We start from the raw sequence: 17,266 nt of genomic DNA, 5'->3' as shown, positions 1-17,266 counted from the left end.
TTACTCTACTAGTTCATTTCATTTTTAATAATCATGCAATTAGTTGAAGCTTTTACTTTCTAACATCTACTTAAATCAATCATTTCAATAATACTTGGTACAGAATTTATTCTAAATAGAATTTAATATTTATTGTAAATTTAATTTAGATTTAGAAATTTAATTTATTATTCTAAATTGAATAAATACTGTAACTACAATTTCTATTTTCATTTGATGTGTTACATACTGCTCTGTATTGTTGGAAAAAGCACTCTTTTATATGATATGTAAATATCCCATTGTCAGGATTAATTTGTCCTGTAATTGCTGAGCACTCTCGTCTTTCCTTCTCCCATCTACTACAGGAAAAGATGACATGATCTGCTGTTTCTCTTTTACTGCACTACTGACACTCCAGACTATCTGCTCTGTGTCTCACAACAAGTATGCTCTGAAGGAGCTGTAGCCGGTCAGGAACTGTGTGAGCCATTAATTTAGCTTGCCAAATTCCCTCCCAATCTACGGCCCAATCTCACATATTAATTGTCTCGTCCATTCACCTTTACGTGAAACAGTCCACCTTATCTGCCACTCTAATAGCTCACAATATGCCTCCTCTTTACTCATATCTTTGTCTATTTTCACCCATGAATCTGCCAACTGCTGCAGTGAAAACACCCTAGTGACCCCAAATAAAGCCTCTGTGGATACTGAGGAGTAGGCAAATGCAATTCTCAAGGTTATCCTCCTTTGTACTCCCTCCAGCTGTCGTCTTTTACAACCATACCTCAGAGCTCTGTACCATACCGGTACATCGTACAGTGAAATGGAATTTACTACATGTGAATACAGTCTCCTTTTAGGGGCCCACGGCCTAGTCGTAGTTTTCAGTAATCTGTTCAGGCGTTGAACAACTTGTTCGGCTTTTACCCAAACTTCCTGGACATGAAACGTGAAGGACCTCCTATGGTCCAACCACAACCCATGGTATTTTGCAGTCTTAACTGCCTGGATTGACCCTTCATCAGTCACAATCAGTATAGGTCCTATAATTCTCCTACCTGTCATAGAGATAGCCACTGTTTTCCCATGTGATAATCAAAGGCCTCTGGCTTTCATCCATCTACTTACCATATCTAAAGCCTCATTTGCACCCTCGCAACATCTTCTTGCTTTGCTGCAACCATCAAACAAACGCTAACTGCAAAACGCTACTGCATTCACTCTTTCTGGGTACTCTAGGTGTAAGATCCCATCAAAAGTACTATTCCACAGCATAGGGCCCAAGACTGAGCCCTGGGATAGCCCAAGATTCTCTCCCGCAGATATCTTTGAATCAGTCTTCTGAGGTATGCAGGCACATTGACTTCTTTCAACACCTTGAATATAGCCTCCCAACTGAGAGAATTGAATGCATTGTGGACATCTACCAATATGACCACTGGGATTTGACGCGTACGCCAAGTACCTTTCGCCACATTATCGACAATTTTCATCACCTCTTTTACCACATCAGTGGCAGATCTCCTCGACCGAAACCAAATTTCTGTTAACTAAGGCCACCTCTCTCTTCAATTTACTTCCTCTGCCTCGCCTCTAACATTCTGGAACTGGAGCTTCATCTACCAGTATTCGGACGACTTCAACCAGAATGCCATCTGGATCCAAACTCTTAAGCAGGTTCATTTGTTTACCTGCAGTCTTAAGCTCCTGCATGGTAAAAAGCGGTATATCATCAGCTACTATTTCTTCTCTGGCAGGCTCTGTTTATTCTGGTAAGAGCTTCTCGATGTATTCACGTACCTTATCCTCTGCGATCATCGGTAACTGTCGACCTAATCTTCCTGATATTAACTGGTAGCCTCTCCCCCACAAATCCCTGTCAATGTTCTCACATAATTCCTTCCAACATTTAGTCTTGGCTTTTTTAATAGCTGATGTACACGGATCTGGCTTCCACGTACTCCTTTAAGGCACTGTCCTTACGAGACTGACAGTCACGTTTATTTGCTCTTTGTAACACTCTTTTGGATGCCCAAGTTCTTTTACATGGTATTATAGTTCTGGTCCCCCACCAATACGCGTGTCTTTTCTCTGGTACTTTTAATAGAACTCTTGCCTTGTCGCATTCTGCGGTGACTATTGCTGTCAATTCTTCTGGCTCTACTATGTCAGCCAACTTTACACCTATCACTTCGGAAAACTGTATACATCCACACCTAGAAGTAATTACTCTTTCCGGCTTCGCTAGTCTTAGTTCTGTTGTGACCTCATATTCTATTATGAGGTGATTTGACAGGCTTTCTTCTTCTAGTATTTTCCAGTTACATAGGGTGGAGATATGCTCTTCGGAAATAAAGGTGAAGTCAATCGCAGAGCTGGCGTCCCCACAACAAAAGGTTGTTGGCTCATCCTCGTTCATGCAAGTCAGTCTTAAAGCACTGATTTTATCAGCTAGATACCGTCCCTCTACGTTACGTACTGTACCCGCAAACTCTGATGACTTTGCTTTAAGATCCCCAGCAATTATTATCTTTTTACCTCTGAATTTCCAGATCTCATTTCCCAGTTCATCAAGCAAGGTCACAAAACTTGCAACTCCCGCATTCGATGAGTGATATACAGCAAAGATGACCGTATCGCCCAGATCCGTCCATACATAACCCTTGCCAGATCCACATGTCCCTATTGGTGTCCCCATCGAAGGGAAACTGATTGCCACAACCATGCTCTCATCTCTGATCCATTTGGGTCGATTAATCATAAACATGTTGGGTTTTGTTGCAATAATATCTACTCTCTGTTGCATCACTATCTCCCAGCAGTTGTCATGCCCCTCTGCTGTGATTCATGTTTAACTGCAAGATCTTCATTTCTGGGACACACATTCTCCTGTCCAATGGTCCCGCGATCCGCATATCGCACATGTCATCGAGCTGGTGCAATGTGCACTCTTATGGCCCAGTCTTCCCCAGTTGAAACATAATTGGGTCCAGTCTTCTCCTTTGCATGTCGCAGAGACGTGGCCTGAACCCCAACAACGAAAACATCTGTCCTCAGACACGCGAAGGTATGTACGGCAATGCACCCAGTCGATCCGTATGCAAGCTTCTGTTAATTTCAACGCTGCTCTATAGGTCATGATTACTGTTGTGTTTTTGTCTCACCTTTCGGCCTTCACCACTACTAGCACAGTAGTGCTATCGGTGGAGGATAGCAGCACGCTATCCTCCACCGGTGGGGTAGAGCATTTGATTCCCACACTCTTGTCATCTTGACTAGGTTCTGATTTTGCAAGTAGGACTTGTACTTGGTCTGTTCTATCTTTTGTTAAGTAGACTAATATCTTCCTCACTTGATTCTCCAGTATGCCACCTGGCAACGTGAAGGTCGCTGTTTTGGTGGTTGTGAAAGTCTCCTTCATCTGGAAGCTCCTCGACTTGAGGTACCCGGGAAATTATTTCTGCTGGCCACTGTCTAGCAGATAACGTGATCAAGTCTTCATTCGACAAGTCCAAATCAAGTTGATCTCTTATTCCTTGTTCATGGGACCGTTCGGTCTACATTGCTTGTGTAATCGTTGACAAGGGTGGAAACAACTATATTAGACCCTTGAACCCCTTGTAAATTCTATACAACTCCTACTCATGGGTCATTATATACTTTGTTTGCTAAATCTGCACTGTAATTCTGCTTCAAGTTGAACACCAGAAGCCCCAACTTACTAGTTAACTCATCCATGGTCCCCGTTATGGGTTCCTCCTCTTCAGAGGACATATGTCTGGATTTTTCTTGCCTTTACCATACTTTCGCTTCAGCGTCGGAGGTTCTGGAAGCTTTGAGCTACCCGGTTCTGCTGTATCTGTCAATGGCAGTGATCTTCTGCACTCCATGGCTTAACCACGGGTCCGAACGCAAAGTAAGTGTGAGGAGCGTCTTCAGCACCCAATTCTACGTTTGTGGAGTACCTAATCAACAAAATAGCAGGGGGGCTTTTTGGGGGGGTTGGGTCATTTATATCCACCCAAATCCAGGGTCGGATTTTGGGGTGGTTGGAAGGTTGGTGGGGGGATCCGGGGGTTGGAATTGGGATAGACCTGAAGTGGTTCGGCAGACTTCAACGAACTAATGGAGTTATAGCGGAATAAAGTTCCCCCTTAAAATAGAGGCAACAACTTAGAATATTTCACTCACCTGAGCTTAATGTAAATTTTATAAGTCGAACTGACATCACTTCTATACTAATAAACAACTGTATTGTCCAAGCACGTACAACAGTGAAATGATGAAATATAATCCATATTGCCTATGGCAATAAGGTCTATCCCAAGAAAACCTCAATAAAAAAGTCATCCGTTATCCACAAACGCATAAAACTTAATGAACGTGTAGTTCAAACCACAATCGCTAACATCCATATCAAAAAAAACCATCCAAAAACCACTAAACTGACAACACATATTTCCTATACGGAGTCACTTACTCAACTTATCCATAATAGAATGCTTGTGATATATCTTCACATGTTATTACCACATGCTTACTGATACTGTAACTGCATCAAACAAGACCTCACAGAAATACTGACTGTTCCCACTGGTCCTGGCAGTATTTATTTCCCCTGGTCTGCAGAACCAGTACCTCCTTATCCCTTAAATTGTTGAAGTGTAATAATTTTCATTGTCCATGCTCTTAACTTTCCCAATAAATTCTTATTCTGGTTCAGTAACCCTTATGGTCGAGCAGAAGCTTTTGGAGGTGTCATTGTCTATATCACAAGAACAGATTGTTAAACGATCTGTTAGTCTTAAAAAGGATCACATTTAGCTCCTTCTGGATTCTTTGTTTAATTATTTTCTTATTCTTTCTTCTCAACTGGAAGAAATTTGTTATCCTGGTTCTGTTACAATATATATATATATATTTATATATTAATAAATTGACTTCTAAATAAAGTAACAGAACAGAATCAACAACTGAGAAGTCTTACAATCATAGATAATCTTTAGTCTTCAATTAAAACAAATCCATTGCCTATCGTGTCATATTAACATCATCACTGTTTAGCCAACCGGATCTGCCACGCTGGTTTGGTGTTTAGTTCATTCTTTCTTGTGTTCAATGATTTTGTGAACAATTAATGGCTAATAAATAATGTACAGGCTTTTACTCTGATCCTGTTTATCTTGTAAAGTAAACGCATTCCCCAACTACTATAGACAAACTCAAACTACTGTAGACAGTAGTTTTTTTTAACTTCTTTTCCTACTCAACAATTTTTTTTTTTAAATTGTATTATCAGGAACCCAAGTAAATATATCTTAATAATTATAATTTATTATATTATTTTATCCATAATTTGTTGTAAAAAATAAATATAAAGTTCTAGAATCACTATAAAAAGTTATCACGGTAGTGCAGATATAAATTTTCAAAGAAAATATCCTTATCCTTCTTGACGCTAAGGTCAATCTTGCAGTAAAAAAATATCTCATATTAATCATATTTATACTAGAATTACACATATTAAAAATTATACAAATGTAGCTTTGATAGTAAGAAATGACTTAATGTGAATATCTTGTGATGATAGTTAATTTTTTTCTGAATTTTTTGAGTAAAATGTCCTCAATCTTGAAATTAAAAAAAAATAAAAACAAATTTAAAAAAATTAACAGTTTTTATGCCATTAAAAAAGCCACTAGTACAAACAAAATTACAACACAACATACTATAATCAATAAAAAGTTTATTTTCAGTATGTAAATAAAAAACAAAAAAACAGTAATTCATTATATAATATATGGTGATTTATTAATTTGTTCAGCCAGACAGAGCTATTTATTGAGCCAGACTTAATATATATAAAAATTACAAGCTTTATAATTTAAAAATAAATTAGTTACATCTATATAGCAATTAGCCAAATTTCACATGCAGCTAAAGTACTGGGTTTCTAAATAAGAGGATATACAATAAATTGAATGGCAGTATTGAGGAAGAACAGTATGGGTTTGGAAGAAGTGTTGGAACAAGGGACGCTGTAGGAATGCTAAGAGTAATAGGCAAGAAATACATAGAAAGGAGGCAAGACAAAGAGTGTGTTGCATTTGTTAACCTAGAAAAGACATTCGACAGAGTTAGATGGGATAAATTACTGCTAATTTTGGAAAAGAAGGGAGGCGACTGAAAAGAGAGGTGCCTAATAAAAGAGCTTACTATAACTAGAGAATAAAAGTGGGGGTAGGAGACAAAATGTCAGGAAGGATAGGGATTGGAAGAGGAGTGGGACAAGAAAGCTGCATGTCACCAACATTGTTTAGTATATATCTGGAAGAAATAATTAAATGCAGTGTGAATGGGAAAAGAGGAATAAAAATTGAGGGAAGAACGAATAGAGTGTATACTTTTTCTGATGACATGGCGGTACAAGTGGAAAGTCCAGGTAAACTAAATGAATGTTTGATACTTAAATGAAGCTTGTGAAAGTCAGGGTATGGGAATAAACAAAAATAAGACAAAATGTATTGTATTACATGGAAAAGAGGAGAGGATTGAGAAGATAGGAAAGTTTCAGAGCAGGTGAAAAAATTTCACTACTTAGGGAGCTTTATAGCTGATGATCTAACTTGTACAGGAGAAATTAAAACAAGAATATCAAGAAGTATGCAGTCATTTAATAAGAAGGGAAGACTGCTGTGTGGAAAGTTAAATTTAGCATTAAGCAAGAGCTTAATGAAGAGTTGAAGTGTGATGCTCTATGGAACTGAAACATGAATGATGAGAAAAAAACGGACAGAAAATGAATTGAGGCTTTTGAGATATAGATGTGGTGCAGAATGATAAATGTCAGATGGCAAGACCATGTAAGAAAAAATAATTATTAAAGACAATCAGAGAGAACAGGAAAATGCTAAATGTGATTGATTACGAAAAGGAACTGGCAAGAACACTGTACAAGAAGAAGTATTAGTGGATACGATAGAAGGTTTGGTGAGTGGAAGGAAAGGAAGAGGAAGGAAGTGATTTCAAATGATGGATGGGATTATGGAAAAGGGAAAATATGCAGAAACAACGAGCAAAGGATAGAACAAGGTAGAGAGCACCAGCCATGACAGGACCTGCCCTAATGACAGAACACTATGAACAAATGAAGGACATCACAGATAACATTTCTTTTAAGTTAATTTTTAAAAAAAAAAGCTACTACAAGGCAATGAATATTAAAAACACATTATTAATGCAATAATAATATATAATTCACTTCGTGATCAGATATGATTCCTCAACAAGTATGATTACCCCATTAATATTCTGTGAGTAATAATTTATATCAAAGATTGAAGATCTATGGGTCAAATGATCAAACAACAATAACAAAAGAAATTCATTTACTATTTTCTTTTATTACTCTATGAATCAATCCAATTAGGGTGACTTGACTGTTATTTATTTTTTTATATGTTATTCTGTTTCCACACATATGGCTAATTTAATATCGGCAGACAAACACGGTAGCAGCTCAGATGTTAGCTGAAGCACAGTATATGTAAGCAATGGTACCAGAATTACTCCCGCTGTGCAGATGATCGTGCAGTTCTCCCACCATAGCGGTTCTGCAGCCCCACCACTCTCAGGCTCCAATAAAAGAGCATGCATGAGAGTGAATTTTTAATTCACCGACCTCCACCTGGAGAAGACGAAGATGATGGGAGAAGACAAAAGTTCCCTGGCTGCCTCAATGTGAGACCTCCGGCAGATGTCAACATCCCCGCTGGAGCAGCAGGCCTGGCTGGCCAGCAGAGGGAGCCACTGGACACGGACACTACCTTCCTGCTTCAATCGCCCTGGCCAGTGGACTCAGCAGCAGGAGCCGACCCAGCATGGAATCGCCTTGGCCACGCTGGCGAAAGACAACCAATGCTGACCCAACACTGTGTGGCTCTGGGGGCCACCACTGCAACACGCTATAGTGGGGACCCAACTGCCGCTGAGGGGAAGCTTGTTCTGATTTCAATGGATGAGCCGCAACTCCCTGACTTTGCTGGAGATCAGCTTCCGGATCCACAGCTCTTCTCAGAGCTAATACAACTGTCTGTGACAACAACCTGTCTTGGGGCTACCATAAGGTTATTAATTACAATGAGCTGTTGAAGCCGATTGACGACAAAAACGATCCTTTTCAAGGCGACCATAAGGTTATTAGTGACAATGAGCCGTCAAAGCCAATAGACGACAACAACAGCCCTTCTCAGGCTTGCTACAAGGTTATTAAGTGCCATGTGCTGTCAAAGCCATTCAGCGACATCTCTTACACACTGGCAATCTAAAACATGTCATTTTTATTTTTATCCCAGCCTGCTTGTGAGTGACAGCCATTTATGTTTAGTATTACATTCTAATTTTTGACTTTGCAGACATTGGCGTAAATTTTTATTTATTTGAATTGGAGTATGCCAAAACACTGTAAAATACACCAATTTTTTTATCCAATTCTCCTCTTTGAGTCCTTTAGATTAAAAGCCTTAATAAGCCTAATAAGTGAAAATGACCTCCAAAATTTAACAAATTCTACTTTTTAGAACTTAAATTTGCAATGAAGGGTTGAAATAACAAAGTTGTTTTTATTTATAATTATTATTACATAGGCTACCACACTCACCATAGCTAGAGTAAAAAGATTCACAAATTTTCAAAAAGAAGATAGGAAAAACATACTCCATTATTTATCCATAAAAAATGTTAGTCTAATCTTAAAGTGAAGATCAACAAAAATCTTTCATGTTTCTTAAAAATTAAAATTTATGATTTACATATTAAATATGTAAAATTTTAAGACAGTTTTCTTGGTGCTTATTTACTTTGTTCAAAAATGAAAGGTATAGCCTTAAAAATATGAAGTTCTAATAAAACTACCATAAAATAATACCAAAAATTTATTTTGTTGAAATAAAATAGATGATACAAAATTAAGATAAACTTACTTTTTTTGGTTTTTCCTAATCTGAATGACTGTTTAGGAGTAAACTTATTTCTTTGTTTTCTAAAAATAATTTTAATTGGAATCCAAACTCAATCACTAACAAACAGACTTCTTGAAAAAAGTTCTAGGTCCTGCACGATGATAAAAAAGTACACATCATTTTCTCCAAACTTATTTGCTGAATATCTGCTAACCACCAATGTTCATTATATATGCATGCCACTGTGTCATTTATCTCCAATATTAAGGACACAATTTTACAAATACTATCTTTGAAAGGTCTGTTACTCAAGTTGTACAGCATCTAATTATGTTCTATGCAATTTCATGAAATTTATAAAACTTTATTGTTCCTTTGATTCTCAAACAATTTTCAAATGTGGTTTTGTGTTTCAATATGAGAACAATTTCTTCTTGATTAACAAAGTACAGGGTGATCCAAAGAAATGGGAAATTTTGAAAGTTGTGTTGGTAGCCGTGGGCGATTGGTACCACTTCATAAGTGGCGCCAGCCTCTCTAACCTAACCTGTCATTTAGTTGTCATGGATCCTTGGAGTGGTGAGCAACATGCATTTGCTATCAAAGCGTTTTATTAAAACAATGAGTGTGGAGGGAGCGCGTAGAGAATTTCGCCGTCATTTTAATCTGGGACGGCACGAAGCGCATTTCCACCTCAGTGGATTTGTTAACAAGCAACATTTCAGATACTGGGCACAAGAAAATCCTACGCAGCTACACCAGCGTCCGTTGCACAGCCAGAAAGTGACCGTGTGGTGTGCTATGTCATCTTATGGTGTTATAGGCCCTTTTTTTTTGAGGACGACAACAGTCTTGCGATTAGTGACGTCGGCTCGTTACATAACCATGCTTGAAACCTTTGTTGTGGAACAACAAAAGAGATTTCCACAGATTCTTAACACAGCCTGGTTTCAACAAGATGGAGCAACGTCACATACTGCACGAATATCGATGGCAGCTGTACGCCGATTGTTTGGACAACATGTCATTTCACGAAATGGTGACATTAGATAGCCTCCCAGATCGCCTGATCTGCTTTTAAGGGGTCACCTTAAAAGAAAAGTGTTCCGCAGTAGATCTGCTACAACGGAAGAACTGAAGGCAAAGATCCGAGAAGCAATTGTGGATCTCAATTCTCATCTCAATTCCAGTTGAGATGTTACGTCAAACCATGAACAATTTAACGAAGAGACTTCGTGAGTGCTTATGTAGAAGAGGAGGTCACCTGCAAGATGTCATCTTTACAAAATAAACTAAAATGTATGTATCCTAAATGGCAACATCTGTACAATTACATGAAATAAAATTCATTTTCTAAAAAAAATTTTTCAATAACATTATTTAATTTTTTTAATTTCCAGTTTCTTTGAATCACCCTGTAATACCTTACATTTCCTTTACACAGACTAAGACATCTCATTAATTACTCTTAATTTAAATATTTTTGTACACTTCATCAAAATCACTTAATTGTTTCCAGTTTTTTTTCTTTTTTGAAACTGAACCATAAAGAGGTTTAAGGTACATTTCAATTATTATTAGTTGACCAATAGAATAACATTCATCCACTTTAAAAATTTAAAAACAATTTAATAACAATAAATAAGGGCAGGAGTCCTAATAAAACCCACCGGGTTGGTCTAGTGATTAACACGTCTTCCCAAATCAGCTGCTTTGGAAGTCGAGAGTTACAGCGTTCAAGTCCTAGTAAAGCCAGATATTTTTACATGGATTTGAATATTAGATTGTGGATACCGGTGTTCTTTGGTGGTTGGGTTTCAATTAACCACACATCTCAGGAATGGTCGAACTGAGAATGTACAAGACTAACACTTCATTTACACTCATACATATCATCCTCATTCATCCTCTGAAGAATTATCTAAACGGTAGTTACCGGAGGCTAAACAGGAAAAAGAAAAAGGAGTCCTAATAATAAAAAATAAATTACACAATTAATCATATAATAAGGCTATATATATATATATATATATATATATATATAAGTAATACTCTGCACTGTAAAAGACTACTATATCACCGACTGATCTACTTCTGTGACCCATATCTCCATTCAGTAGCCTGCTGTTCCTGTACAGTTCTGTATAAGTTTGGAGAGACATGACACGCATGAGCTTCTGCACATATTCTTAAATCCTTTGAAACTTGCAAATATATTTTCAAAAATACATTCCATATTTTTATTATAAAAGAAAATGTAAACATACTGCTTTTTATTTAACTTTTCAATTGTATTTAATTTTAAAATTAAATTTCCATTTTTATTTGTTAAATTAAATATGTTGTAAGCTAGTTCTAAAGCCTATTCAACACTAATAAAATAACTATTACATTCAGGAAAATGTTTTCTACGATTCAAATTAGGAAAATATAAATTTCTGAACTTTCAGTGTTGTTAATTGAAGCATAAATGTACATTATCTGTGCATCTTTTGAGAATTCATAACTTTGTTCAGTCAAATATCAAAACTGGAATTTTTACTGTAGTTTGCGCTTATATAGGCAAATATAATTTGAAAAAATTGGGTGTTTAATTCATGCCTCACCAGAAATATCAAGCCTGAACTTTCAAAAAATTAAAAAATTTTAATTTTCAAACATTACAAAAAAAATCTTGAAATGATTTACAAAAATCACTTATCAATGTTTTTATTCTAGCTATAATGAATATAGTATCATAAGTAATAATAATAATAAAAAAAATTAAATTTGTTATTTCATCCCTTAATTGCAAATTTAAGCTCTAAAATAAGGAATTTGTTAAATTATTATATTAAATGTTGGAGATCATTTTCACTTTCTAGGCTTTTCTTTTTTTTGTCCTCAGTCATTTGACTGGTTTGATGCAGCTCTCCAAGATTCCCTATCTAGTGCTAGTCGTTTCATTTCGGTATATCCCCTACATCCTATACCCCTAACAATTTGTTTTACATAATCCAAATGTTGCCTGCCTGCACAATTTTTTCCTTACACCTGTCTCTCCAATATTAAAGCAACTATTCCAGGATGCCTTAATATGTGGCCTATAAGTCTGTCTCTTCTTTTAACTATATTTTTCCAAATGTTTCTTTCTTCATCTATTTGCCGCAACACCTCTTCATTTGTTACTTTATCCACCCATCTGATTTTTAACATTCTCCTATAGCACCACATTTCAAAAGCTTCTAATCTTTTCTTCTCAGGTACTCCGATCGTCCAAGTTTCACTTCCATATAAAGCTACACTCCAAACATATACTTTAAAAAATCTTCTCATGATGTTTAAATTAATTTTTGATGTAAACAAATTATATTTCTGACTGAAGGCTCGTTTTGCTTGTGCTATTCAGCATTTTATATCGCTCCTGCTTCATCCCTCAGGTAATTCTACTTCCCAAATAACAAAATTCTTCTACCTTCATAATCTTTTCTCCTCCCATTTTCACATTCAGTGGACCATCTTCGTTATTTCTACTACATTTCATTACTTTTGTTTAGTTCTTGTTTATTTTCATGCGGTAGTTCTTGCGTAGGACTTCATCCATGCCATTCATTGTTCCTTCTAAATCCTTTTTAATCTCAACTATAATTACTATTGTCATCAGCAAATCATATCATCTTTATCTTTTCACCTTGTACTGTTACTCCGGATCTAAATTGTTCTTTAACATTATTAACTGCTAGCTCTGTGTAAAGATTAAAAAGTAACAGGGATAAGGAACTTGTCGGACTCCCTTTCTTATTACAACTTCTTTCTTATGTTCTTCAATTATTACTGTTGCTGTTTTGAATGCCTTTTCTAGGTCTATAAATGCCAAGTATGTTGGTTTGTTTTCCTTTAACCGTCCTTCTACTATTAATCTGAGTGCTGAAATTGCTTCCCTTGTTCCTACACTTTTCCTGAAACCAATTGGTCTTCTGCTAACACTTCTTCCACTCTCCTCTCAATTCTTCTGTACAGAATTCTAGTTAAGATCTTTGATGCACGGCTAGTTAAGCTAATTGTTCTGTATTCTTCACATTTATCTGCTCCTATTTTCTTTAGTATCATGACAATAACACTCTTTTTTAAGTCTGATGGAACTTCCCTATTTTCATAAATATTACATACCAGTTTGTATAATCTATCAATCACTTCCTCACCTGCACTGCGCAATAATTCTACAGGTATTCTGTCTATTCCAGGAACCTTTCTGCCACTCAAATCTTTTAATGCTCTCTTAAATTCAGATCTCAGTATTGTTTCTCCCCTTTCATCCTTTTAAACTTCCTCTTTTCTTCCTCTATAACACGATTTTCTAATTCATTACCTCTGTATAACTCTTCAATATATTCCACCCACCTATCAAATTTGCCTTTCGTATTATATATCAGTGTACCATTTGTTTAGCACATTATTAGATTTTAATTTATGTACCCCAAAATTTTCCATATCTTTGCTGTATGCTCCATCTATTTTACCAATGTTCATTTCCCTTTCCATTCTAAACACTTTTCTTTAATCCACTCTTTCGCAAGCTTGACTTCCTAATTATAATATTTCTTAATAGTCGATAGTTCCTTTTACTTTCTTCATCACTAGCATTCTAATATTTTCTACGTTCACCCATCAGCTGTAATGTATCATCTGAAATTCAAGATTTTCTACCAGTTCTCTTTGTTCCGCCTAAGTTCGCTTCTGCTGATTTAAGAATTTCCTTTTTAACATTCTCCCATTTTTCTTCTACATTTTCTACCTTATCTTTTTTACTCAGACCTCTTGCGATGTCATCCTCAAAAATCTTCTTTACTTCCTCTTCCTTAAGCTTCTCTAAATTCCACTGATTCATCTGACACCTTTTCTTCAGGTTTTTAAACCCCAATCTACATTTCATTGTCACTAAATTATGGTCGCATTCAATGTCTGCTCCAGGGTAAATTTTACAATCGACGAGTTGATTTCTAAATCTTTGCTTAAGCATGATATAATCTATCTGATACCTTACAGTATCACCTGGCTTTTTCCATGTGTATATTCTTCTATTATGATTTTTAAACTGGGTGTTGGTAATTACTAAATTATACTTCATGCAAAACTCTATAAGACGGTCTCCTCTTTCATTCCTTTTGCCCAGCCTGTATTCTCCCACAATATTTCCTTCCTTGACTTTTCCAATGCTTGCATTCCAATTTCTAACTATTATTAAATTTTCATCTCCTTTTATGTGTTTAATTGCTTCGGCAATTTCTTCGTATACACATTCTACCTCATCATCATCATCATGGGCACTTGTAGGCATATAGACGTTAACAATAGTTGTCGGTTTAGGTTTCAATTTTAACCTTATTACAATGATTATATCGTTAAGCATTTTGAAATACTCTACTCTTTTTCCTATCTTCTTGTTCATTACAAAACGCATTCCTGCCTGCCCATTACTTGAAGCTGAGTTAATTACTCTAAAATCATCTGACCACAAGCTGTTTTCCTCTCCCCACGGAACCTCGCTAATTCCTACTACATCTACATTTACCCTATTCATTTCCCTCTTTAAATTTTCTAACCTGCCAACCTTTTTTTGACTTCTAGCATTCCATGCTCAGACTCGTAGAATGTTATTTTTTTATTTTTTGGTGACTCCTTTCTTAGTAGTCCCCACCCAGAGATCTGAACGGGGGACTAGTTTACCTCCGGAATATTTTACCAAGGAAGGCGCCTCCATCATTTGTAAATGAAAATGCAGAGAGCTACATTTTCTTGGAAAAAAAGCAGCTGTAGTTTTCCATTGCTTTCAGCTGCACAGTACTCAGAGGATTAATTGCTGTTTATATGGCCGTTTAAGTCATCTTGACCTATGCCCTTAACAACTACTGAAAGAGCTGCTGCTCTCTTTCAGGAATGATTCTTTAGTCTGGCTCTCAACAGATACCTCTCCGATATGGTTGCACCTACGGTCTAGCTATTCTGTATTACTAAGCACTTAAGCCCCCTCACCAACGGCAAGGTCTCATGATTCATAGAGGGAGTTATTAGGCTTATTAAGGCTTTTAATGTGAATGACTCAAACTAAAGAGTAGAATTGGATGAAAATGAAAAAAAAAATTGGAGTATTTTGCAATGTTTTAGGATAATCCAATTCAAAATATTAAACTTATGCTAACATCTGCAAAGTCAAAAATCATCATGCACTGCTAAACAAAAATGAATGCCACTCACAAGTGTGCAGGGACAAAAATAAAAAAGAATTGTGTTGAATTGCCAATGTATATGAAAATAACTCATTAAAAAAAAGTAGAAAATAAATAATGGTCAAGCCAACATCATTGGTTCACTACATTTGTCTAGACTCCTATCTTTAAATTCATTTAATATGTTCTTTTTTTTTATCTGGCTTTTTCCTGGGCGAAAAATGCTTCAGTGGTATCATTGCCCGAACATAATGTATGTGTTTCAAAAAACTAAACTTTAAAACTTCACTCACAATTAGTAATCAAATAAAAATGCCTGGAAAACAAAAACATGAAATATAAATACAAAACCTAAGAGAATAATAAAAATTAAGGTAGAAATTAAAAAAAAAAATCAAAACAAACTAAAATATTAAACACCAAAGCAAAAAACAAGACAAAATTAAGACACAAAACATACAACTACTGTAAAATAATCTAAACACTATTAAAAAAAAGAAAAATATTAGCACTCAGAGAAACAAAAAGACCTGGTCCAAAACTTCTTTATTATTGCCCAGGATTTGATGAAAATTCATGGGCAATTTAAATTACCACGCAAGGTTGCATAACACATGCATTCCACAAGAATGTGGAGCACAGTCAAGCGGCAGTTGCATCGCATGCATATTGGTGTGTTTACTGCTAACATCGGATGCCCGTGAGTAGCTGTTATATGTCCTATCCGCAATCGGCAGAGGACCACTTCCTCACGATGAATTTTCCTGTATGAGGAGTCTCATAGAAACACAGAACCTTTAATGTGTCGGAGTCTGTTATCTACTGTAGCCATCCAGTCATCTTGTCACTTTGCCAAAGCGTGAGTTTTACACAGTTAACAAAGTCTGATGTAGTAACACGGGTAATGAAGGATGGTTGACTACATGCATCTATAGCATCATACTCTGCATGTTCATTTACCAGAATCTCCATGTGGCTAGGAATCCACCAGAAACTCACTTGTGTATTGCAGTGGTACAAATCGGCGACTGTATTGTAGATTTTGGTGATAAGATGCCTGGAATGAAAATTTTCTAATGCTTGGAGAGCACTACACAAGTCCCTACAAATAAGGATATGATGATGAACTCAGGGTTAATGATATTCAAAGCTTTATTTATAGTGTATAGTTCAGCACTAAAGACAATCGTAATACCAGGTAGATTGAACTGAACATATAGGTTCGGTCATTAACAATAAATACGCATCCAACAGTTATCATTCTATTTCGATCCTTCTGTGAATACCACTGTGCCCATGTTTGTCTTGGAAAGAATATGGTGAAACACTTGCTGAAAGAAAATAAGTGTGTTGATTCTTTATTGCATTTCATGAGGTCAAACATAAAATTCATAAGGTTGATTGTCCACAGAGGATATGAACATAGATAAATCAGAAAACGGAAGGTCCATCAACATTACATTCATAAGGTGCAGAAAACAGCGGGTATGAATATCTCCTGATGCAGTATAACGTGGACGGTCCTCATATCTTCGAAAATAGGTATTTCCAAGACCTGCATCAAAAGCTGGGTGATTTGGTTGTCCCTGAAGGTGGATAAAATAAGGACCTTTTACCTGGTTCCATCTACCCCAAAATGTCGGCTCACTGCAGTCAACAAGAATGCTTACAACAGGGCTTAATCTAAAGGCACCTGCAGCAAGCCTACGGAAAGCATGATGTACAGAATCTAGAATTTTAAGTAAGAACGGTATTATGCGCCGAAGAGTAGGCAACAAAACCATAATCCAAATGGGAATGAAATAAGGAATAATAAAAACACAACGTACATGACTGATCAGCACCCCAATTGGTATTGCTAAGGACTCATAGCATATCCAAAAGTTTGGAACACATTGTTTTTAATTCTTTGATATGTTTGACCAATGTATGGTGGCTATCAAAAACTAAACTTAAAAATCTGATAGCAGGAGAGATAGCAATTAGCTCTCCACTGAGAAAAACTTGTGGAATAAAGGGGTCCCGCAGGCGAGAAAGACTAAACATTATGTTTTCTCAGATGAAAATATGAAGCCGGTAACCTTGGACCAAGCATCAAGGTGAGATATAGTGATC

At 36.4% G+C, this 17,266-nt stretch overlaps 1 protein-coding gene across 2 annotated transcripts in view; it reads right to left on the bottom strand.

Annotated features, from left to right (window-relative positions):
* Nup107 (nuclear pore complex protein Nup107) overlaps positions 1-17,266 on the bottom strand; it is a 153,028-nt gene that overhangs the window by 99,813 nt on the left and 35,949 nt on the right. The gene's annotated exons all lie outside the window — the stretch shown is intronic.

The sequence above is a fragment of the Lycorma delicatula genome, chromosome 1, assembly GCF_047948215.1.
Source record: "Lycorma delicatula isolate Av1 chromosome 1, ASM4794821v1, whole genome shotgun sequence".
Lineage (NCBI taxonomy): Eukaryota > Metazoa > Arthropoda > Insecta > Hemiptera > Fulgoridae > Lycorma > Lycorma delicatula.
This window is presented reverse-complemented; position numbering and strand designations above follow the sequence as displayed.